The following is a 27046-nucleotide window of genomic DNA, read 5'->3' as shown; positions in this document are numbered from 1 at the left end:
TGCAAAGATTCTACTCAGCTACTATAATGGCAAACAATCAAGCAGAATGTAAATCTGAACGAAACGGAGACAGACAAAGAATAAAATGTAAGTTTTCCAGGTGAAAATACAATGTTTTAATGCTTAAATGGAATAAAAACTATCCGGTGTTGATGTTTTCCTTTTCTCGAGTAGGAAAAAGGAAACGGTATAATGCACACTTCCGAAAAAAGAGAAAAAAAATCAACCAGGGGAAAAACTGCGACAGCCAAGTGTTAAAAGTATCGTTGAACTTTTATAAATTCTGTTTTTTTTTGCCCCTGTTGTTTTACCCCTTTATGGTTACAGTACAAAAAGGGGGAAGAAGGTTGTTGGAGAGCGACTTTTAATGCCCGTGTATTTCGTGGAACTTCCGCAGTGAGTAGTTGCAGAGTGTCCTCGGTGGGGACTCTAGCGAGCTGTAAAGTAGCGGCTTTCGAGACCGGAGTCTGAGTACACTCTTAATTATACATAAAGCACGGAAAAATGTTTCACAATCTGGGGGTGGAATTGAATATGATATTGTTGGCAGTTATGTTTTAAAAAGATTAATAAGATTCATATGATTAAATGATCCTTAACTCGAATCATCAACCTCACTTATCCGTGTAATCGCTCGTAAGGGTTAAACTTTGTAAGCAAAACTTTGAAAATCCGCAACAACATAATGAACGGTAAATTGAAGTTTCCCATCGACCTGTCCCACCTCTTATACCCCGTTGCTCCTCGGTAATATTTTCATTCTTTCTTAATAGTTCTGTTTACCGGACCGAGAGCGCCAACACACTAGTTTTCGCACGTAAAAGTCACCCCGTAATCGGGAGCCAGAGCGCAAAGAGGGTTTTATTATACGGCGTTGGCGGTGCACACCTGGTTTTTCCTGAGCAGCCAGGATAACGACGACGACGAAGAGTGATAAAACGTTAAGGCGCGTTGGTGAACTCCTTCGAGATGGGATATGAACCGCTCACTCTATGTCACCCATTAGCCAAAGTAGACGTAGAAGTAGAAGAGTACGACCATGGTTGTTGTTCTTGGTTCTTGGGTACGGTGTTGGTCCAGCGAGGACGTACACATTAGAGACCACTTTTTTGGTGGGAGAGTTGGTCGAAGAAGGCACACATTCCAGCAGAAGAATAATGTGACTTGAGAACGCAGTGATTGAATGTAGCAATTTAGTAACTTTTTTTTTGTTGAAGATCAACAATTTTGATTTTTTTAACATCATAGAAACAATAGGTTTCCCAGAAAAAATGAGCCTCATTCCACAAGCGAAAAACTGTTTTTGTTATTCAAAGCTTCTGTACCAAATAACTTTTCTAGTTTGTGTTTAGTAGAGCATTAAATTTAAAATAAAATTTAAAAAAAATTGGATGGAAGAAACGCACCCTTCAAACAAAACCGTAAGAAGATTTGGTTTTGCATAAAAATTTTCGATTTCTCCTATAGTTATCAATGGCTAAATGTTGACCGATTTGGCTCATACTTGGCCCAGAGTCCTAAAATAGGGTGCAAAATGGGTAATTTCAAGTTAACTGAGATCATTTTTGAAAACGACCTCCACCGATTTGAACCAAATTTGGAGAGTATCGTTGATCTATCGATAATAAACAACAATCAATGTGAATCTTATGAGTCTTATGGTGCCGTTTGTTACATTCCTTCCCAAAAAAGTGGAACATCCACTTTTCCTGTCTTCGCGTGTAAAATGCATTTTGAAACACTTTTTTCATCCAAATGTTGCAACCTAAGCTTGTAATTTCAATTTTTATATTTTTTTGACCAAAGTCCCCCTGGTCAGAGCCGAGCAGGGTTGCCAGATCAAAATTGAAAAATATCAGGCCACGTTAAGAAAAAATCTGTAAGAGGATGAAGAATATAAATTTATTCAATGAATTGTAAAATTAAGATGGTTAATACATTTATCGACCTCTAAATGGTTGAATTTACATTTTTAATAGTATAAATAGTTACAAAAGTTTGCATTTTTGATTTAAATCGTTCATTTTAATCAAAAATTATTCAAAATAGGCAGAAAATAAAAATCTGGCAAAAACTGTCGAAATCTGGCACAGATCATGACTTATCTTTATTCTGGCTAAAACTTGAAAAATCTGGCATTCCCAGATTTATCTGACAACCTGGCAAACCTGGAGCCGAGGGACATAAACTTCAAAAAATATTTGCAACGGCCTATGCTGCAAAGTTAAAATGTGTACTCAAAATTGTTCACAAAATACAGTATTTTTTCGAAAGTGCTAAAATTTTCATAATTTGTAATATGGGTATCAAACGAAGCGAAATTTTGTATGATTTTTCAATTTTATAGAGTTTTTTTTTTTGGAAATACTTAAAATTTCACAGTTTTGTTTCGAAAATACTTAAATTTTTCAAATTTGCAATATGGGTATCAAACGAAGCGAAATTTTGAATGCTTTTTCACTTTACTAGAGTTTTTTTTAAATCCCAAATTTTCATAAAATACCACTTTTTTTAAATACTCCAAATTTCAAAATATGCAATATGCTAATCAAACAAAGCAAAATTTTGCATGCTTCTTTATACCTTCAAATTTAAAAAATATGAGCATTTCGGAAAAATAAAGTATTTTGTTGAAATTTTAGTATTTTACAACATTTTACAATGTGAAAAAGCTAACCAGATTTTGCTTCGTTTGATAACCATATTGCATATTTTGAAAATATGAGTACTTTCGAATAAATACGGTATTTTGTGAAAAATGTTGTATTCTCAAAAAAAAAAAAAAACTCAATTAATGTTAAAAAGCAAACCAAATTTCACTTCGTTTGATACCCATATTGCATATTTTGTAAATTTGAATATTTTGGAAAAATACGGCATTTGTGAAAAAAAATATATTTTCCAAAAAAAAGCTTAAATAACGTTAAAAAAACTTACAAAATTTCGCTTCGTTCGATACCCTTACTACATATTTTGAAATTTTTAGTATTTTCGAAAAAATAAGTAATTGGTGAAAATTTGAGTATTTTTCAAAATATACTCTAAAAATGAAAAAGCATAAATAATTTCGCTTTGTTTGATACCTGAATTGCAAATTATGAAATTTTAGTACTTTCACTGTATTTTGTGAACAATTCAGCAATTCCCCACGAAAACAGCATGGAAAAAAACAAACGTGCTCGGATCGGGGTCAAAATTTGTCTGGGGGTTCCCTGTCCGAAATAATTAGCCCTATATTTTTTTTGTTTGGCCATTAGGGTAACCTACGCCATGTTAGGGTGATCTGAAAAATTGCCATTTTCGTCGATTTTCGCAAAAACCACTTTTTTCGAAAAATCATAACTCCTCGCCATTTCAACCGATTTTAGCTGTCTTATACGCAAATGAAAGGTGATTAGTTGGCCTTTCAAAGAAAAATAGTTAGAAGTTTCAAAAATATAGCCTAACATATGAAAAGGGCGTATGAAAACTTTGAAATGCCATTTTGACGGTGTCTGGACCAAAGAGCCTGTGTCTGGAAATATTTTTATCGGATTTCCCGGACATTTTTACGTAACATACTAAAAAATGGGATGAGTTCATTAACAGGATTCCGAGATATGATTTTTTGAAAATAAAATCCGTATTTTTCGACGCGCCGCGCACAAAAACGGGAAAATTACACAATCGCCAAAAAATCAACTTTTTCCACTAAAACTGCGATAACTTTAAAATTTCAGCGATGACCTATGTTTGGGTACCAAAATTTTTGTATTTAAAAGGCGCAAAAAAGTGGTTTTTGCGAAAATCGACGAAAATGGCAATTTTTCAGGCCACCCTAACACGGCGTAGGTCACCCTAATGGCCAAACAAAAAAATATTGGTCTAATTATTTCGGACAGGGAACCCCAAGGAAAATTTTGAGCCCGATCCGAGCACTTTTGTTATTTTCCATGCTGTTTTCGTGGGGAATTGCTGTATTTTACTTTGATTTTTTTTTCTAGATTTTCAAAAAATATATTCTTTGTGAAAGCATTGAAAATTGAACATGATATTGTTGAATTAGTTGATTTAAGAAAGATTTTAAAAATGAGTTATCGTTCATTATCAGCGATAAGATTATCCCTGATAGAATCATCGAAATAACGATAACGATAACGGTAGGATCATCGTTATCGTTATCGAGCCTTGATTATTGTATCGTTAACAACCTTGGTTAAAAAGCTGTATATGTCGTATTTTAAATGTTTAGCATTCAAAAATAAAATAAAAAAGAATCCCATTTCTAAGTACCAGGGCCGCCATACCGCGACAAATGATGTTTACACAAAATGGCAATGATTAAGTTTGGGAAATTGTCAGCAAAAAAAAAATCTTTCAAATCTACTATACCGCTTGTTTACGAACCAAGAAATTTTTAATTCAGCATAATTCGAAAAATTGCAATATTCTTCGAGCAAACCTTCCCATAAATCTTCTCCCTCCACTGCGTTTTCGGTCCAGCAACTTCATTGACATTCCTCTTCTCGTCGGGTAATCACTGGGAATGTTTCTCTCGGTTTGCCGCTCGCCAGTCGAAATCACCTCCTAAATAGTGTTTTGGCTCGCAAATCGGAAATGGTTTTCCTTTACTTTTTCCCCTTCGGCAGAGCATAGTCACATAAATTCCCGACCAGCGCGCATATATAAAATTTATAAACCCTAACGACTCTTCCCGACCAATAAATCACGATGCCTCGGCCTCCCCCGAATTTGACCGACTCGCAACTTCTGGTTGTGGTTCGTTCCGTCGCTAGATTCGAGAGACTGACGTGATATTGGGTGGCCCGGTCACGTGGTAAGGCACCATAAAGCGGGAGGGAATCCATAAAAAAGATCGTCCAGCTTCGGGGCCAGGTAGGAGAATCTTGTTTGGGGTTTATTTTGGGTCTCGATTAAGCGAGTGCCTCACGGAAGACCCCTCTCGGTTGTGGCAGTAAAATGTGCTCCTGTCAGCCCCAAAGAGGCCCGCCAAATGGCCACGGTTAAGTTGGAGCGGGAGACTTGGGGCTGCTGGATAGGGATGTAATGTGTTTGTTTGTGTTGCAGGGTTTTTCTGGGACACGGATTCCGGATGAGGCACCTTAATGGGGAAGGTACTTTGAATATTAGAACTGCGGTGATATTTCACTCGAAAATGTGCGCAGTCGGGATTAAAAATGTTGAATTATGAAAATTGTTATCACTACTCGCGATTTTTGAAGTTGATGTCAGTAAACGCCAAAGCTTCGTCAAGGTATGATAAATTTGGGCACCCTCAACACATTACAATCGACAGAATTGAATTTTAGTGAATTTTCTGACAATAAATAATATTGAAAATTGGATCCTTCCCGGACACTGTTCAATGTTTTATAAATGTTTATTTCTGCCTCTAGGAAATCACCGCCAATTATTGAATCTATTTTAAATTCATCCAATTACCGAAGCGTGTAATTCAAGCTCCATACATACACAAATAGAACATGGACCAGAAAAAAAACTTCCGGCAAAAATCAAAATTATTGATCACCAAACTTCATTTGCCGTGATTTACATCCACACGACAAATTGCAAATCCCGAGCATGGGTAAATAACAAGGGAAATGCGTAATAATACCTTTCTCTGGTATCAATACCAAATTTTGGTATTCCTGGACCCTTAAAAATTTGTCTTAAGGATTATGCAAGAGCAAAATGTGGTATCATACCAATTTAAGGTATTGTTTTGATATTGCAAAATTGCAGAATTTGTCAATGGTCGAACACCACATTTTGGTATTATTTTGGTATTAAAGTGTTTTACCAAATTCCTCTGAAACTATGGGAAAATTTTGACCAATTTTGACAAAATAATTAATTTTGCGCTAAAATGATTTCTCAAAGCGAATGCTTTCATTGAAAACCGGAAATTTCAAACTTGATTTTAAACATTTTGATATACCCCTACAGAAATGACTTGAAATTGTGGAAAATTTTCTAAGTCAGGATGGCACATTTTGGTATTATTTTGGTATTAAGGTGTTTTATCAATTTCCTCTGAAACTATGGGAAAATGTTGACCAATTTTGACAAAATAATTAATTTTGCGCTAAAATGATGTCTCAAAGCGAATGCTTTCATTGAAAACCGGAAATTTCAAACTTGATTTTAAACATTTTTGATATACCCCCTACAAAAATGACTTAAAATTGTGGAAAATTTTCTAAGTCAGGATGGCACATTTTGGTATTATTTTAGTATTAAAGTGTTTTACCAAATTCCTCTGAAACTATGGGAAAATTTTGACCAATTTTGACAAAATAATTAATTTTGCGCTAAAATGATTTCTCAAAGCGAATGCTTTCATTGAAAACCGGAAATTTCAAACTTGATTTTAAACATTTTTGATATACCCCCTACAAAAATGACTTAAAATTGTGGAAAATTTTCTAAGTCAGGATGGCACATTTTGGTATTATTTTAGTATTAAAGTGTTTTATCAAATTCCTCTGAAACTATGGGAAAATTTTGACCAATTTTGACAAAATAATTAATTTTGCGCTAAAATGATGTTTAAAAGCGAATGCTTTCATTGAAAACCGGAAATTTCAAACTTGATTTTAAACATTTTTGATATACCCCCTACAGAAATGACTTGAAATTGTGGAAAATTTTCTAAGTCAGGATGGCACATTTTGGTATTATTTTGGTATTAAGGTGTTTTATCAATTTCCTCTGAAACTATGGGAAAATTTTGACCAATTTTGACAAAATAATTAATTTTGCGCTAAAATGATTTCTCAAAGCGAATGCTTTCATTGAAAACCGGAAATTTCAAACTTGATTTTAAACATTTTTGATATACCCCCTACAGAAATGACTTAAAATTATGGAAAATTTTCTAAGTCAGGATGGCACATTTTGGTATTATTTTAGTATTAAAGTGTTTTATCAAATTCCTCTGAAACTATGAAAAATTTTTGACCAATTTTGACAAAATAATTAATTTTGCGCTAAAATGATGTCTCAAAGCGAATGCTTTCATTGAAAACCGGAAATTTCAAACTTGATTTTAAACATTTTTGATATACCCCTACAGAAATGACTTGAAATTGTGGAAAAATTTCTAAGTCAGGATGGCACATTTTGGTATTATTTTAGTATTAAAGTGTTTTATCAAATTCCTCTGAAACTATGAAAAATTTTTGACCAATTTTGACAAAATAATTAATTTTGCGCTAAAATGATGTCTCAAAGCGAATGCTTTCATTGAAAACCGGAAATTTCAAACTTGATTTTAAACATTTTTGATATACCCCTACAGAAATGACTTGAAATTGTGGAAAAATTTCTAAGTCAGGATGCCACATTTTGGTATTATTTTGGTATTGAAAGGTTTCATCAATTTTCTCTGAAACTATGGATTTTTTTAAATTTTTGACGAGATAATTAATTTTGCGCTAACTTGACTTGAAACCCAAAAATGTTATTTAAAGCTGATTTAAATTTTTTTTTGTGATATACCCACTAATATTTTTTTCAAAAACGTTGAAATTTTTCTAAGTTGGGATAACCAAATACTTTGAAAAACGAGTCAATCAACAGATTATTAAATTTTGGTGAATTTCAATCCAGTTTCATTTTAATAATACTTATTTTTCAATCTTGTTATTTTTCAGAAGCTTCAAGAACTTCAAGTACAGCCGTTCATCAATGACAAATGCATTCGGTGTGGTGAAGAATATCACTAAAAACAACATGGAATCATCATGTGAGTAGATTTGGTTGTTGCATAAGGATCATTTACGTTTTTTTCACTAACTGCAACTGCTGCACTAAAAATGGTATGAAAATAGCAAATTTTTGTATTACTTGTGCAAATACCAGCGACCAAAATGTGCTCTTGGTTGCCCAGTAATAGATGGTAAAATACCTTGAAATCAAACCAATATCATGTTTGTGGAAGACCACAGGAATACCAAAATATGATTTTCCAAGGGCGCGGGAATACCTAAAATTAAAACCATGACAATACCAAGTTTTGGTATTCAAGCAATGTTCAAAAATCCAGAAGACCTCAACTTGGTATTGAAATGATTTTATTTTGTGGTATTATTTTACCTTTGGAATAACATGGTATGGTATTGTTGTGCCCTTCCACATACAAGCTTTTGGTATGATTTCATGGTATTTTACCATCTATTACTGGGCAACCAAGGGCACATTTTGGTCGCTGTTATTTGCCCAAGTAATACCAAAATTTGGTATTCCCGTGTTATTTACCCCTGCTCGGGATCTTCCCCCGGGGGCAATGAATTCATCATTCGTTCCCGAAATGGTCGATAGAACATGCAAAAATCAGCAATCCCCAACGTTGCTGGCTTTGGCAGTGGCTCCACAACCACAACCAAATACACCACGTGTCCTCATTTTTTTTTCTCTGCCAGCCTCCACGAACAAGGGATGGTCGTTATGGTCCAGGAAACAGGTTTTTTTAGAAACACGATGTTTGATATTTTATTCATTCACGTTAATGTCGCATCGGTTGATGAACAGGAAAAATCAAATAAATGTGCCACCATTCGCGGGGATGCTTTTTTTCCCGGGGTTTGTACAGCAGGCTTTCATCTGGTCACACCGGTACGCATCAATATTGACCGACTTTGAGTGGCCATTTGTGTGTACCACCAGGACCAGGAAATATTTTCTCCCGCCAGAACCGAACTGGGGAGGAAAAAGTGGTTCCACACAGCAGCGCGCTTATTTTTTATTTTATTTTGTGGCTCGTCTGTTGTCTTTGGAAAAGCCGAATGCGAACATTTGATTACGTTGACATAAAATTCGAGCAGGGAGAGAAAAAAAAATCCAATTTACCAACGAGGACCTGGTTGGGTTTTGGAATATGGAATAGAAGTCACTGCCAGACGATGACGACGACGACAACGAGGCTGTGAAATATAAAAATAATTAAATTTTGCCTGCAATGAGGATGTCGAACTGCGGGTAACACTGGAAAAAGTGAGCAAATCCAGGGTGAAGACAAATTTATTGCATTAATTTATATTTTGATACATGTCAAGACATCAATCAGGGTCAAGACAAGTTGATTTTTATCTTTAACTATTAATTATAATATTATCTTTTTTTGTTATTTTAACGATAAGTGTCTAAAATTAATCTATATATATAAAAAAATTTGATGGTTTTGTTCGAACGCGAATCAGTTCAATACGGAGCATTGGATCGAGGCGCTTTTTGTTCGTGTAAGCCCAAGGAAGGTTCTTACGCCAAAAAGTGACAACCTTGGCCACTCGGAACCGATTCCGGAAAATCTGCAGATTGTATGGGAAAAGGTGCGTAAAATCAAATTTTGATCACAGGAGGCTGAATTAGCAAACAAGCAAGGAACGTCAGGAAACCAAAAAAGGGCAGGACGAAGTTTGCCGGGAAGAGCTTGTTTTTGATAAATGTTTTGAATAGCTTTCCATGTTTATGTTATTTTTCTATGTGAAATGAAACTTTGTTCAACCACACATTAATCATTAAGTTAATTTGGAGTTAAATAGAGTTCTAGGTAAAACTTTTTAGAATTTTATAACTCTTTGTACGATTTTTTTATTTTTTTATTTTCAAATTCAACATTAGGTTTCATCCATAAAGTACGGATATTATTTGCAAATTTCGCAGATTTCAACAACATAGTTTTTGTGAATTTAATTTGCTGACATGACAATAATGTCGGGACACACCATGGATCTCATCCTCGAGGATTTCTAAATTCAACAATTCTCGAAACCCGTTTTTAAACGGGTTTTCCCGGAATCGAAAAAAAAAATGTTAAAGATTAGGGACCATCCATTAACCACGTAGACACTTTTTTGGGGAAACTGTTACCCCCCTCCCCCGCTCGTGGACAATTTTTCATACAAAAAAAAACTTTATGAATGGATCGTGGACAATCGCATTTTTTTATTTTTTAGGTAAATTTTAAATAAAAAACTTAAAAATAAAAAAACAAGCCACAATTTCAACATTTGATTAAAAAAAGTGTATTAAAATGCATTACCCGAGCAGACGGGTAACTTGGGAATAATATTTTATGATATTTGAAAATACTAGGCCAAAAACATGTTATGTTATTTATAAAAAGAATTGTTATTCGTCGTAATGATTTTTTTGTTATTGGATTGTTATTGCAATAACAGACTAATAATATTTTTAGTTATTCTTTGAACAAATCTTTGTTATTATTTTGTGTTATTTTAACAACTAATCCGATCATCCCAATAACAGTTGGAGGTATTCTTCCATAACAAAAAATGTTATTCCAAAGTTGTTTTGGCTTTCAACCAATATCAGACCCATTACAAATTTTGTTATGATAACATAAACTGTTTTTATACCCTCATGCAAAAATGGATTTTTCAAGAAGATTCCATAACATTTTTTGTTATTTTAAACAGTATTTGTTATTGAAATGGCATGATTTTTGTTATTACCGTCTACCCGGGTATACACCTGTTCAGTTAATCTTCAATCATTCGTTTCCACGAAATACAAAAAAGTGTTGACGAAATATTTTTTCAGATTTTTTTTTAATTGAAAATTCATAGAAATTAAAAATATGTTTAAACAAGAAAAAAAACATGCTTAATATGACTATTTGACTATCAATGCAGAAAAATGCATTTCAGATAGTTTTCAGTTGATTTTGCTTCTATTTTCATTGAAATTTTTAAGTATTTTGACAACATATTTTTGCCTGATTTCTCTTGCCCGAGTGTAGCGAATTCCTACTTAAAACTCACATCCTCATCCACGCTCAGACATGATTTTATAATCCAAACGTACATATATCCCCGCCTAGCAACAAGGCTGGCGAGGCATCACTAAAGCCAGAGGTCCGTCTCTCCACTACTCTCTCTTTAGAACAAAGAGAAAGAGAGAGAGAGAGAGTCAAGGAGGCTCTCACTTATTGATTAATTTCCCCAGTTAGTAACCTTGGCATTCTTGCCCTCGGTTGACTCGGACCCGCACACGTCGGCGACACCTCTCCTCGCCCTCACCCTTACCGATTCTATAATTCCCAGGAAAAAGTGCGCAACTCTAATAAAGCACACCTCTTATTAAGTCCTCGGCCCTGGTTCCATATGCATTTGGGCTGTGACGTAATCACGCCTGACGATAGCACACAAGGGCATCAATTTATGAAGGGAGGTCAGGGATAAGCAAGTCCGGTAGCAAGTGCGCTTCGGACTATGACGTCACCGTTCGGTGTTTGGGGCAGGTCAAGGCTAAGAGGTTCAAGCGGGAAAAAAGACCTCTCGCCTGGGGATGATACCCGGGGAATAGCGACATCTAAGTACAGCGCCCCGGGTCCAAAGGTGAAAAACAACAATGGAAATTTCCACTAACTTGATCGTGGGAAAGTCCAAAGATCACATAGTAGTGGAAATTTCCGATACCTTTGGAATGTCCACGCGTTCGCGGTCATTGACCGGAACCAAGGTCACTTCCCCTCCAATTATCGAGAGAATCGATATTTTAGTACACAAGAGTGGGGATGGGATACTAATCCTTGACCTTAGTATAAAAGGTGATCGAATGGACACCATTAATGAGTTATTTTCAGAGTTATTCAGTTATCACTGGAACGCCCAACGCATGTCCAACTTACACGGACGCCCAAGCCTCCCAAAAAAGTTGGAACGGTAACTTCAACTCGCTGGTTCTCGGGCATAACTCAACCAATCAAGGTGATTCTTTTTTCCAGTGATTTGTTAGAATGTCTAGATGATCCTAGAACTTTGAAGAACTTAATTTCATCAAATCTGTAATTTCTGCGACCGAAAACATCGTTCCACCTTTTTCAAAACGACTGCCTCCGCGGAATTTTTGGCGAATTTTTTTTACACGCGAAAAAAAAAGTTGGAACGATGTTTTTGATCGCAAAAATTACAGATTCGATCAAATTAAGTTCTACAAAGTTCTAGGATCATCTAGACATTCTAACAAATCACTGGAAAGAAGAATCATCTTGATTGGTTAAGTTATGCTCGAGAACCAGCGAGTTGAAGTTACAGTTCCAACTTTTTTGGAGCCTTGGGCGTTGGAATGTTATAGAGTTATTCGGCTGTTCGGTAGGCTATTTTGCTAATCTTCAAATCGTGTTGAAATTGTAATTGTGTTTGTGTTGTAATAAAAGGTTGTAAAAGTGTGTAAAAGTGAAGTGTTATAACTCCGAAAGGTATAATCTCACACCCAGACGACTCCTCCAAACAAAGGTACTGGATACTCCCAGCATCTACACGAGGAAAACTTTGAAAAATATTTGCAAAGGCCTTACTTTAATTATGTCATTTTACAATGAAATAATTTTAAATCCATTTAATTCCAGGTTAATTTACTGGAAAGTTAAAACATAATTGAAAAATCATAACAGAAAGTGTGTTTATTAAATTATAGATTTGTTTGGCCATAAAAATAAGTTTTTAAGCAGTAATCAACAAATACTCTACATTTACAGAGGAATTTATTCTACCGAAAATGCCTATAAAGATAAGTAAGAAACTAACTTTATCTGTTCATAGTGGACAAATCTCCACTGCTCTATCAATCTCGGAATTATTTCAAATCAATTCGACATTTCATTTGATAATAATAGATAATCAAATATTTCAAGCATATTTTTTTCTTTACCTTGTTTTAGTGATGCTCCTGTCAAAAAATTACTGAATATCATTTTTTTCAATCTATGGTCTCAAGATTCAGAGTTAAATTTGAATCCAATCCTTGCAAGTAGGCGTTTCTTCCCAGGGTTAAAAAAAATCCGGAAAACGGGATTTTTCCGACAAAGTTCTTGGAAAATTGAAGGAATTCCCTGGAAATTTTCAATTTATTTAAAATAAAATCTGAGTCTGGTTCTGATTAGTATTTTGCAACAAAATTGTATGCACAGACACTTTGATGGTTGAGGAGAATGTAAGAGGTTTAATTATTGGCTTGATTGCTTGTAAAAAAAATTGTGAACAGTATGGTTCGACTTTACAATGTATTAAAAAATGATCTAAGTTATTTCGTTTTTGTTGAGAAATATAATTTTTAAAGTTGTCCAACACTGGACACTGAGTAAAATGAATGCACGCTCCACAACCATAAAATTGCTTTTAAATTTGCCTCTGTGACCAGAAAAATATATTATAGCGTCAAATCTAACTTCTCATGTTTTGATTTTATTTATTATTGATAAAGTCACAATTCAAAGTTTTAAAATAATGTAATACGGATCAGAGGGGCCAGCCCTAAACTAGTATTTTTTTGAATTTCGGGATTTCCCGGAAAATTTCACAATTTTTTTTTTTATAGAAATGTTTGCCTGGGACGGGAATGGACGCTTTAAATGTTATGCAATGTATTGTCAATTGTTTACTGCCGATTTACAAGTTTTGCTGCGAAATTTAAATTTGTTTGCGATGATAACTTTTTGCCCCCTATTTTTGTGGGATATTTTCAGGAAGAGGAGGGAAAGACAACAGATTATAGTGTAATTTTTAGTACTTAAACATATTTTATAAAATGTTTTCTTAAAAATCAAAACACAAGTAATTTTTTACTGCACCTTTCCCACTTTGCCCGCCACCCTGCAATCCGATCCCTTCCCTGGCGGTGAATCCAACATCACTGACTTCTGCGAAACTGTAATAAACATCATACCGAAACATTAAACAGGTTTCGAGCGCATAAAAAAAAGAAAGGCAGTAAAAATAACAACCAAATTTGCATAGTAAATGAGCTGATCCGCGCGCGGCTATGGCGGCAGTGACCAGACGACCGGAAACTGCCAAAATATTTGAAGGCCTGGCCTCGTCACTCGGTGTGTGCGCACGGTACATTACTTTACTTTTATGGAATACTCTCGGACGGGGCGATGTCCAAAAAAGCAGGGGTGCTAGTTTGTTTTTATGGTGGTGACAGCTTTCACCCTCAACGCGGGTGGGTGCCAAGAGTTTGTTGGTCAGACGTAAAATTCTCATCTCTGGTCGCTCAATGGAATGGCCTGGTCCAGGTCAAGTCATATAACTCCAACAAAAGGTGATGAAACTCAGATAAATGGCATCATTTGCCTTACGGAAACGGGTTTTGTGTGTGGAGAATGAGCACCATTTTGAGGGAAACAGTTTCAAAGGCCAGTTGTGCACCCGTTTTTGAGGGCCAGAATAAATGGCTGACAAATTTTACAGCTTAGCAGGAAAATCTAGGCTTAATGGTTGGCTAATTTAGGAGGGATGGTCACCTTCAAAAAAGGTTAATCCAATTTGGATGTTTCTTGAAAAAGTTAGATTTTTTTAGGAAAAAATAAGGTTATAGAAATAAGGCTTGGAAGAAATAAGTGGAATCAATGGAAATTTTACACAAAAAATGACATTCAAAATTTGGCATTTCGCGTCATATCCATTGTTGAACCCTAAATCAGAGTGCAAATTTGGTCCTCCAGTTTCATCTCCATCGCAGACATTGATTTCAACCCATCCAAACAGAAAAAAATACCTACGAAAATCTTTGCCATTGGGATCATTTCGTTCTGAAAGGACAGTCTGCTCTGACGCAAAAAAAAAAAGAAAATCAGGTCGACATCGAAGGCATTTCAATTTGGTGCGTTCCAGATTTCGTTCGAAACAATGCAAGGACGAGAAGCTTTTTTTTCCTCCCCCCAGGACGAATGAGGGCATTTTTTGCGCCCTCAAGTACAACCTGCAGCAGCAGCAGAAAAAAGTTCTAAACCGGGGAAAAGAATCGTGTCGATGCCAAAAGTCCAACCAAGCTTGAAATTTATTGTTAATTCCCAACGGGGCTAGAAAGTGCACTCTTTTTTGTGCCTGCGCACCAAAAATTGCACCTTTATGCACCTCTCTCTCGCTGCAATTGCATTGCTCCCAATTGCATTTGCATTCAGCCGTGAAAGGGTGACTAATAAATTCTAAAATGACCGAGCGTGCGTGAATAAACTGCAACGGATTCTGCATCCGTTAGTTTTTTTGTTTTTGCCAGTACTGCAAGGATTTTTTGTCGTCGTCGGTTTTAGCTGTTGGTTGGCTGGTTATGGTGTGCCAATTAGTCGAGTATTTTGAAAAATAGACCCTGTGGGAGCACTGTGGGCTGAGAGAAGGTTATTTGTAATAGAGCCAGAAGAACTTCAAGAAAATGTTTGAGTTTTGAGCGGCGATGTCACTGGTTCAGCAACGTTCTTCAGAGTGGAAGAATCACTTCGTGCTCTTCGACAAAGTTGTTTCCTGATATATGAACGATATATGTGGTTTAAGTATGAGTTTCAGTTGAAGGTAATATTTATTATTAATTTTTTATGGATTTTTTAAAATAACCGCTACATGTAAAAATAAATTTCATCAAATAATTTGATCATCTTCCTTTATTAGGTATAAATTGACGAATCACATTACACATTTTTTTAAATTTGTATTTTGTCGAAGGAAGCAATTTTGTCATAAGATTTTTTTCTGAACAAGTCTCCAGATAATTTTTAGGGCTGGCCATAGTGCATGTTGTGAAAAATCTGGTTCCAGAGATAAAATATATTTAATTTTTTTTTGAAAAATATGTGAAAATATTTTCTTATTTCATAATGGTTTTCTATTTGTAAATCTTATAAAAGTTTTGCATTATGCTAAATTTTTAAAATTATTTATAATAAAAAAATCAGAAAAAAAAGAAAATTTCAAACAACTATTTTTTTTTTAGTAAAAATCAAACCAAAAAAATGCCGAGATATCAATTGAAAATCACAAACTAGTTAGGTAACACTTGAAAAAACTAAATTTCATCGATTCAAATTCTTTCTTAAGCTATATTTCAGAAACTAATTGTCCAATATGTAGTCTCAGAGAGACAAGTGTAGAAAATGTTGAGAAAAAATAGAATCCTACGCTCCAAATAATCGCAACAAGAAAAAAATGGTCGCAGTGCAATGTGCTTATACGAGCCCTTCAAGAAAAAAATCCAATTTCTAATAGTTCTCGATAGGCGCAATATTTTGTCTATACTTCCCTGAAATATTTTTAAAGTGCAAAAAAACGAAGAGAAATTAAATATGACCCCAAAATGCTAAAAATGGTACATATTCTCAAAAAAAAATTGGAATATACTTTTTGATTGCAAATTCAAATCCGTTTTTCTTATTGTCCGTTTTTTCGACAAAAAAAAACTAAATCGATCCAAAAACGTATATCTCTGAAACTAGATTTTGCACCATCATACAGTATGGCCAGAGTTACCAGGGTAAAATTGAAAAAAAATCGGACAGACAAAAATCTGACAATAATGAAAATTGTATCAATTCAATGGTTTGTAGATTTCATATAGTTAAGTTGAAATTTCGGTCTTAAAAATATCATATTATCATGTTCTCATTAAAATAAATACATTTTAACTAAATCGATCGACTTTTGATTAACACTGGAACGCCCAACGCATGTCCAACTTACACGGACGCCCAAGCCTCCCAAAAAAGGTGGAACGGTAACTTCAACTCGCTGGTTCTCAGGCATTACTCAACCAATCGGGACGATTCTTGTTTCCAGTGATTTGTAAGAATGTCTAGATGATCCTGAAATTTTGTAGAACTTGATTTGAACAAATCTGTAATTTCTGCGACCGAAAACATCGTTCCACCTTTTTTAAAAACGACTGCTTCCGCGGAATTTCTGGCGAATTTTTTTTTACACGCGAAAAAAAAATTTGGACGATGTTTTTGATCGCAAAAATTACAGATTTTACCAAATTAAGTTTTGTAAAGTTCTAGAATCATCTAGACATCCTAACAAATCTCAAACTGGAAAGAAGAATCATCTTGATTGGTTGAGTTATGCCCGAGAACCATTGAGTTGAAGTTACCGTTCCAATTTTTTTGGAGCCTTGGGCGTTGGAATGTTAAACTCGTTCATTTTATCAAACAAAACGTTTTTTGAATTCGGAAGAAAATTAAAAATCTGTCGAAATCTGTCAAAATCTGGCACAGACCTTTATTCTTGCTGATACTTGAAAAATCTGCCATTTCCAGATTTATCTGGCTCAAAAGATGTCTTTTTTAGTCTCGAAAACATATTTTAAAAAAAAAACGAAAATTTAAAGAAACCTTTTAGGGTACTTCCACTTTTATGACAACTAGCAGTTGTACTTTCGCAAAATTTTCTCTCAAGATAATTTTAATTGAATTCAATCGGAAAATCCATGAAAAATTAGCTTTTTCCGAGAAAATCCATAACATCAAGTAGAAAATGGGCGAACGGTCAGAGTTTGTTTTAAGGCATGTTACATACATGTAGAAAATAACAAAGTTTCATATTACAGAAAAAATATTATATCCACTAAAAAGACGTTTTTCAATCACTCTTGAAAGCTCCATGATTTTTAAATTTTGCTTTTGCAAAAAATACAAAATCAAAAATTGATGATGTTTTGATATGAAAAACACAAAAATATTTATATTTTAATTTTTTTTTTTAAATAAACTTTTTGAAAATCTACCTTCATCATGAACACAGGACCGGTTTAAAGAGTCTTCAAAAAAAAAAAAAAATATATGAGCTGATTTGGTCAAGGCAGTGTTGAGATATCGTGGCACCCGTTTTCAGCCGTTCAGAGTGATTGAAAACATCTTTTTAGTGGATATAATATTTTTTCTGTAATATTAAACTTTGTGATTTCATACATGTATGTAACATGCCTTAAGACAAACTCTGACCGTCCGCCCAATTTCTATTTGATGTTATGGATTTTCTCGAAAAAAGCTAATTTGTTATGGATTTACCGATTAAATTCAACTAACTTCAAATAGCGATATCTTGGCAATGATACAACCAAATGTCTTCAAATTTGTTTTGTTGATAGATGAAAATGTATTTTTTAATGCCCTGAAAACAAATTTTAAATAAAATTTAGTGTGTGCTCATAACAACCTTTGACTTTTTTTTGCCAATTTACATGTATGTAACCCCTTAAACGTCCAATGAAAAAAGTTGATGTGATTTCTGAAAAGACGTTAGTTTTTTTAATCGCCTAAGTTTGAAATTTAAACCATTTCAAAGATAATTTTGTAACTTTTTTCCATAATTTTCCATGAAGAGTCTAACCCTTCTTTTGATTTCTTCTAATCTTAAAATCTCAAATTGATTCAAATATTTGAGTCTTTTAAAAAAGTTAATTTCGTAAAGTTTTCTTTTTTTATGTAATCTTCAAATCTTAAAATCTTTAAAAAGAAATATATAGGAATCTTTATTAACTTCATAATTCTCGTAAGAATTGCGTAGTACAATATAAGTAATACAACATTAATGATTTTGTTTAGGATATGGTACATTCTGGAGAGTGATTTATTCTTGGGTTTGGATCATTTTGGGGAAAGTGATTTTGTAAAATGGTCCATTCTAGCGAATAGATTTGTGGAGAATGGAGTTTTGGTAATGGGATAGACCCAATTATTTGAGTAAATGTAATAAAGATTCCGTTAGAATATCTCAATAAACCAAAAAATACCCCCAAAGGAATCTGTAATAAATCCAGAACATTCCGCGGTAAGTTTTTCAAAATGAAAAATATGCAAAAAATACCGCTGTGTCAGCCTTCTGGGTGTTTAACAATCAAATTTCATTGGCTTTTCCAGCTTTTTGACCATAAAGCATCCACTTTTTGTACCGATTCCTCCCAGCACTATTTGGCACATAAGCCAGGGGAGTGTAAATAAATTAGCCTCCCGATTTGTGCAGTGATCCGCGTGCCGCGGTGCTGGTTCGCGGTGTTCGTAATTTATTGAACGCGTAAAAGACAGCACCACACACCAACACAATCGCATTGGTGGAAAACACGAACATCGGGGTGCACACAAACAAATAAATTATTTAACCAAAGAGATTTGCACCACTGCTGGTTAGCCTGCAGCACTGCCAGGAGGCATTTTGTGCACCGACAATTAATTAAATAATACAAAATAGAACTAATTACATTTTCATTGGGAAGTGCTGCTGGTGGCCACACATTCCCCCTGGCGGCCGGATTTTGAACTACACCGGTCGATGAAAAATTGCTCCCCAGCAGGGCCTGTTCATGCGTGGCTTATCGCGATAAAACAGCTAATTGAATGTTGTTGTTGGTGATTTTTTTTTGTGCGCTGGAGCTTCGGAAATTATGGACCACCTCCGGTTTGGTTGGCATTTTTCAGTCGTTGGTGGCCAAAATCGGTGAAAGGTTTACCGATTGGTTTACTAGAACAATAGATTAAATGTTGTTTATTGACTAACCAACCAATGAATCATGGAATACAAATTACACTGTTGTAGAATTTTTATCTTTTGTTTTGCACAAAGCCAATTGATTGGGTATTAGGAGGAAAAACAATCATTGGCGTGTTTGTGATGGTTTTATTGCAAATCGATATCGTGTTGCCATTATCACTCAACCTGCCAATAGATAATTAAACCGTAATTGATTACTTCTGGTTTTCGATCTGCATATTAATAGAATTAACATAACTACAGGCATCCGGTGAACTCATTTAGACTGTCTACGTACTCGTGCTATCTTGTCGAACGTGCCGTTTTGAGATAAATTTAGTTTTGTGCATTTCACAATTCCTCATCTTTTGACCTTCACAGATCCTCGAAATTCGATTTAATTCCTTAGATATTCATCTGAAACCGTGTATACCAAGTGAATTTATATCACTCTACACATATAATAAAATAGTTGCGATCTGATCGTGCTATCTTGTCACAACCTGCAAGTGTTATATCCGGCCAAAGGGAGTTTTGTCAGAGGACGTTTTGTCACACGTGCATGCCCGACTATTGTTTACATTTTGATTGTAACTCGGGAATTTGGCAACAACTTTAACCAAACATAAAAGTCAGCCACATTAGTGCCCTTATTTTTGTTAACTCCAAGGTTAAACATCAAATCGCGTTTTCTTAGAACGCCAAAAAGCAACGTGTGGCAAAATAGCACCAGCATGTCCAGGTGAAACCTACATTGACATGATCGAATTTCTTGTAACTATTTGGCGAGTAAAGTTATAAATCGACCAGCTTATTTTCACATCAACTCAATTTTGAATGTTTTATTTAATTAAAAAAAACATTTTTTTACAGCTCCGTTGTAAAACTACTATCTCTTCCTGTCAATCTCGAATGATGAAAAGAACTGCTTTTCTTCACCAATAATAACTGAATCGAAAAGTATAACATTCCAATACAAAGGCTAAAAAGTTCTTCGTTTTAACCCTAAAATACAGTGATTTTTCTAGTTGTCGATAATACACGATATAAACGATATATATACGACTCGATATTGAATGGACCGTTGAGAGCGGGAGATATCAAATTATAGAACGAAAAATCAAAGCATGCCACTTAAATGGACTAAAAAATTTATTGACAACTTGAACAATATTAATATCGAGAAGATCGACAGCCAGAGAGTCGACTGTAAACGCTTTAAATTTCAACTTTTTATCAACTTTATCGTAAGGTATTTTTTCACGATTAATATTTTGATTTTTGACTCGGCAAACGGTGAATTGATTTAAGTTTATGAAACGGCGATAAAATAAATAAAAAAAAGGTTAAAATTACAAGGCATGATTTTAAGAATTTTATGCAAAAAGTGATTCTACAAACGTCTGCTTGCTTTGCAGTAATAATAAGAAATACTAATTGTAATTTTAATAATAATAGATTCAAAAAATCTAAATAAAAACGAAATTTAAAGAAATTCAAAGTATTTTTAAACAAGTCCAAATATGCTGCATATGGGTCATTCCATCTCAACTGTGCACGAAAAAGTGCAAATTTGAAAATTACCCTCTCCGATCCTGCTCACATTTGGCAGGGCTTTTGATACTATCAAAACATGCAAGAATCTCGAATTTCATCCAAATCGGACCACCCCCTCCATTTTTGTATCTCCCCAAAAAATCAACTTTTTTGCGATTTTTGAGCGAAACCCCTTTCTTCAAACGACGATAACTCAGGAACCACAAATCTAAGAGGGTCGGTCTAAGACTCAATTTTGAAGGAAAAAAGTCGATTTTTTTGGGGAGGTACAAAAATGGAGGGGGTGGTCCGATTTGGATGAAATTCGAGATTCTTGCATGTTTTGATAGTATCAACAGCCCTGCCAAATTTGAGCAGGATCGGAGAGGGTAATTTTCAAATGCTGTTCCGCTTCAGATGGAATGACCCATATATTAACGCATAAAACTTAAGGTGTTAATTTGAATTTCAATGGTTAAAAACTGCGATTATTCTTCGAATTGCTTTCATATTTTATAGTTCGGTGTAAGTCTAGATTTTTTGGTTAATATGTTGGTCGATGCAAACAATTTTCATAGTATTTGTTATCGTTAAATATCAATTTGATGTCAGCTGTTTAATTTTTATTTTTGTAAACTGTGTCTGATATAATTGTGACATGGGAACTTAAAATTTTATCTTACAGTTTAAATTTTTGAATGCCTTTGCCATTCCTGATAACTCAAATAAAAAAAAAAAGTGCGATTTATCATTTGGAAAGAGATTCAATGCTCTCGTCAGTTCTATATAAACCCAGTAATGAATTTGTTTTTTATTCGGAAGAAAAAAAGTTATTTCAAAAATTTATGTTTTTTTTTGTAGATCACTCTTATTCATATGTTTTTCCAGCATGCTTTCATCGGACTGGCTGCGTTTCTAGCGGAAATCTAAAAATAATTACAAAATTAGTTATTTAAAAACTCAAAGATTTTACGGTGGAATTGTTGTAGCACGTTGGTTATTTTTATAGAAGAAAAAATCAGAAAATAAACACGAATCTTCAAATTTGACCAATTTACCAATTTAGGATAAATTTCATAATGTTTAATTTTCCACTTTCTAATTGTGATGGGATATTTTAAGCTCTTTTTTAAATTTTGGAGCATTATCGACAAAGACGTTATAAGTTGGGTTTCATTCATTGAATCCAAGATATGTTGTGAACATTGGTAGTTGCATAACTGTGATCACGTTTTATGCGATTTGTAATTTTGTTTGCTCCATCTTTGTTCTCAAATTAAGATATAATGTAACATTATTTCTTTAGTTGTTATTTGGTTAAATTGAAACCTAGCAAAAGAAGGCAGTGATGTTCATTTCCTCAAATGTTTTTTTTTTCGAAGATTTTTTACGTTTGTTGTTTTGAGAGAATTTCGAAATTTCTTCAAAAGGAAGCATGATAAGGATTTTACACTAGAAGGAATGATGATTAAATCCTTAAATTAAAAACTTGATACTTATCCATGTAAAAAATGTTTTTTTTTTGTAATTTTAATTTAAAATTTCTAGAAAGGTTTTGATTTTTCAGAAATCAATTTCTAAATAAAATTAATCAGTCTGATAGACAGCTCTACGTGAGCATTTCTACCTAATCTTTTTAGTGATGATCAAGATAAATCCAAAAAAAAAAAGAATAGTGAAAAACGAATCGAAACTGATAGTTTCCACTAGCTGCACTCACATTTCCGCGCCCAGTCGGGCTGCACCACGGAAATCGAGTTCCACCTAAAGCTCCCCGGTAAAATGAAATAATAAAATTTAATCAAATAAATTGATACAACTTTTGCATACGGCCTGCCCGGTGGAGAGGGGTGAAGAAGTGATGAGCAATCCCCCTCTCTCATGGCAAACACACACTTACACGGGGATGAAAAGGTACCCCCCAGAGGGTGGTGGTGGAGCTTTCGGATGAAGATCGCGAATGAATTTGAGAGCCCCGCTGTAAAGCATGCAAATTGTGTGCTCCTGAGAAGTACGAACCCTCTGAGAGAGAGTGAGAGAGTGGGAGAGCCGGGTGTGGCGGGTTGGTAAAGTAATTTTGTAAATGGAGGGAAAAATATGCACAAGGTTTTAAATTTGTTTGCCTTCTGCATGGGCAAATATTTTGATTCCCCCGCTAATGCAGAGATATATCAATTTGGGAAAACCCCGCGGTGAGTTGGGGTTGTGTGTTTGTGTCTGTTTGTGTGTATTTGTGTTGAAAAAGCTCGCGGTTGAAATTGAATATAAGCTAAGTGCCAGGATTTTCATGTAGCATCAGTTACATTCTGATTCGAGCTCGCTGGTTTGAATTTGTTTGTGGCATTGGATCGATTCTAAACTATTTCACATGAGATGAGATGATTATGGATTGTTAATTAGTATTTAAACATTTATTTCAACTTTTGTAATATGTAATATGTAATCATGTTCCTAATCAACGTGTTTCTAATTCATTTGTTTAGTAAAAGTCTTTCTTTCATACTACTCTAACATTCTTCAAACACCTCATCATTCTACCCAAAATTGGCATCAGTCCCACTGCCAATCTCTCCAACCGGGTGATACGAGTACACGTGATCCTGTCACCTGTCCTGTGTTTGCTTCCTTATTTCCTCTCAACTCTTCCTGAAGCCATTATCTTGCTCCATACTCGAACGCATTGAATCATACACACTCACACGCGATTCGCTTGCTGCTGATACCGAACCGCACGTACAATAATCAGCAAATAGAAAATGTATTATCCAGGCTCACTTACACACGCACACACTCACGCACGCACGTGTTGGTTTTTGTGACGAAATTTCAGGGTGACTCTTTTTTCTTGGAGTGCTTTTTTCATTCTGTATTTTTCACGGTTAAACTTCGCCATTATACCTCAATGTAAAAAAGAAATAATTTGCATCATTAGTTTTTTTTTTCATACAAGTCTCCATTCAATTTTGGGAGCTGGTCATACAAAATGGGTATGTAAATGTATGAAATTCTGTATCTTGAGAAGCAATTTTACGATCGCATTGCTGTCTTCGGTTAAGTTGTGGGTTATGAAAAGGCTTTTCGGAAAATAGTTACGCGACCATTCCCATAGTATTTTTTTTATCTTAGAAAAAAAATTCATATGTTTTAGGGTACTAAAAATGACATTTTTTGAGGTGCATGATGATGCAAAATGTTAATTAAAAATATCAAAAAACGGATAAAAATGTTATTATTTTTAATCTTAAGCGATTTGCAATCGAAAAGTACTTTGGAACCATTCATAAAGTACGTGGATACTTTTTTGGAAATCTAAAACCCTCTCCCCCCCTATCCCTCGTGGACAATTACCTATACAATTGGACAATCGCCCTTCCCGAAGTGTCCATGTGGTTTATGGATGGCCTCTTTACAATTATTTTTAAATGTGTTATTTTGAAATGTACCGTTGGGTAAATATTTTTGATTTCTTTTTTTTCGTTTTTTTTTTGTATTCGAGAAATACTTCTTGGAAGAAGACACTTGAAAATAGGTGCTTTTTCGAAAAGCATAGAGAGTTTCCTAAAATTTTCTGTCTGAAACTTTGGAATTCGGACTATTAGTTTCTGAGATACAGCATCACAAAGAATACGAATCGACGATAATTTGTTTTTCTTAAGGTGACCTAATCTGCCGTTCTACACATAATTGTCCCATGTCAGTTTTGGACGATTTTTACTTTATAACATTTTTAAGTTTAGTTTGATGTGTACTTTAAGAAAAAAACATAAAATCTGGTAATTTGTTCGGAAACTCATTAAAAACAACACCAAGTTTGTTTGTCCCATCGTTAAACTTCTACGCATAATTGTCCCACCAAGTATTATCTTACACGGAATCTTTAGTTTTACTAAGCATTATGTCTTGTTTACCTGTTGTATAGCAAGAGAATCACAAATAAGGGTGATAAACTGCTAACTGGGGCGATTAGGGACACATAGGGTAAAAAGGAACCCACGGGACAATTATGCTTAGAAACACAGAAATCGGTCGAAAAATTTCAATCGCGTTTTTCTCAGTTGCACTTTTTTAAACATTGGACAATTATGCTTAGAACGGCAGTATTCAGCATTTAATTTTCAACTGACGATATCTTGGAAACTATTGGTTCGATTTTCCCTGTAAAATTAACCTTTTGTAAAATTTTCAGACTTTTTCAATAAAAAACATATCTCGAAATAAAAACTAAGTTTTTCGACGCGCCACGCGCAAAAGCAGAAAATGACGAAATTGGCAAAAAATCAACTTTTTTCACTAAAACTGCGATAACTTCAAAATTTCAGCGATGACCTGTACATTTCTGGGTACCAAAGTTGTGTCTTTCAATTACGAAAATTTTTATACCCAAACATATATAGGTCATCGCTGAAATTTTGAAGTAATCGCAGTTTTAGTGAAAAAAGTTGATTTTTTGCCAATATCGTCAATTTTTCTGTTTTTTATTATGATAAAATCATATCTTGGAAGCGTATGGTTCGACATCGCCAATTTTTTGATAAGTCATGTGAAATTTTCCGAGGAATCCGATAAAAATATTATCAGACAAAGGCTTTCTTGTCCAGATACGGTCAAAACGCCAAAAAAAAAAAAAAGTTTCAAATGTTAAGCTAGATTTTTGACACTTCTAACTATTTTTCCCAAATAGCCAAACTAATCACCTTTCTTTTGCGTCTAAGACAGCTAAAATCGGATGAAATGACGCGGAGATATGATTTTTTTTTTGAAGAAGTGGTTTGTGCTAAAAATTTCGAAAATATCAATTTTTTTAACCACCCGAGCACGATGTAGGTCACTCTAATGGGCAAACAAAAATTAAGGGTCTTATTGTTTTGGCCAAGGAACCCCCAGAATAAATTTGAGCCCGATCGGAGAACTTTTTTTTGGTTTAGGCTCTTTTCAAATGGAATTGCTAAATAATCATGTGAAAGGGAATTATATCCAGAAATTTTGAAGGAAGTCACTTTTCATTTTACGAAATTGGGCATATTTCTGCTTACATTAAACCAACATTGATACTTTTTCAAGGGAAATTATTCTGGAAACTGATTTATTCGAAAGTATTTTAAAGTGTCCTGGTGTCATATGGCAGAGGATTATAAAAAATAATGTAGCAATTTGATAATTGGAAAAAATAAAAAAAATTGTGAAATTTTCAGGATTGAAAAAAACTCTAATAAATTGAAAAAGCATACAAAATATTGTAAATTATGAAAATTTGAGTTTTTTCGAAAAAAACTGTATATTGTGAACAATTTTGAAAACATATTTATACTTTGAAAATTACTACATTTCAAAAAATATATTCTTAGCGAATACATTGAAAATTTAACATGGTATGGTTGAGTAAATCGATTTTAGAAATATTTTAAAAATGAGTTATCGTCCATTATCGGCGATAAGATATCGCCGATAGAATTATCGACATAACTATAACGATAACGATAACCATTATTGTTATCGTCAGACGAATATATTATCGACGATAATTTTATTGATTAACAACCTTGTAATGTAAGCTCCCAACTATAATGGGTAAAATAGTTTTTTTTATGAAAAAGTGTTCCCATAGTTTTATACAGTTTGAAGTTTCGATAAGTAGTTCAAAAGTTATGCTTAAAAATGTCTTTTCTCATATATCCGGATGTTTGATTGGTCGCCAGATATTAACTCAAATACCATCATGTTACATATCGTTGGAAAAAATAATCCAGAGACCTTCCTAATGAGTCTGGCAACCCACTTAAGTGATATTTTAGTATTCTTAGTAGCTCACTTATCTATATTTAAACAATGTCCGGATTCATCATCCGAGGCAATGTGTTGTTGTATTTTGTACAATACAAAAAAACAATGAAAAGATTTTTGTTCGGTCGTATTTGGGTTTCCAGCTTGGACTTTGGGGTCATATTAAAAAATGTAAGAAATTTGGCAAACTTGGTTCGGTTACTTTTTATTGGAGGTCAAATATGTAAGTTAGAGTCTTCCAAGGCATACTCATAAGAAGTTTAATGTATATGTACATGAATTCATCAATTTTTAGCTACATTTCTGAAGAAATCAAAAATCCTAGAAAAGGGGTCGTACCACCTCTCTGTAACGAGATATTGAAAAATGTACCTAGGATTCGTGAACAGAAACCGAAATTACATCATACACACCAATTTTTCATTACTGAATTCAATTAAATTTACTGAATTCTGCACTACTTGAAT

At 34.2% G+C, this 27046-nt stretch overlaps 1 protein-coding gene across 1 annotated transcript in view; it reads left to right on the top strand.

The window, feature by feature from the left end:
• Positions 1-27046, top strand: part of LOC6033736 (chaoptin) — a 304909-nt gene that overhangs the window by 161 nt on the left and 277702 nt on the right. The window lies entirely within an intron of this gene.

Source organism: Culex quinquefasciatus, chromosome 2, assembly GCF_015732765.1.
Source record: "Culex quinquefasciatus strain JHB chromosome 2, VPISU_Cqui_1.0_pri_paternal, whole genome shotgun sequence".
In the NCBI taxonomy this organism is placed as follows: Eukaryota; Metazoa; Arthropoda; class Insecta; order Diptera; family Culicidae; genus Culex; species Culex quinquefasciatus.
The sequence above is the reverse complement of the archived record's forward strand: the minus strand, read 5'-3'. Positions and strand labels throughout refer to the sequence as shown.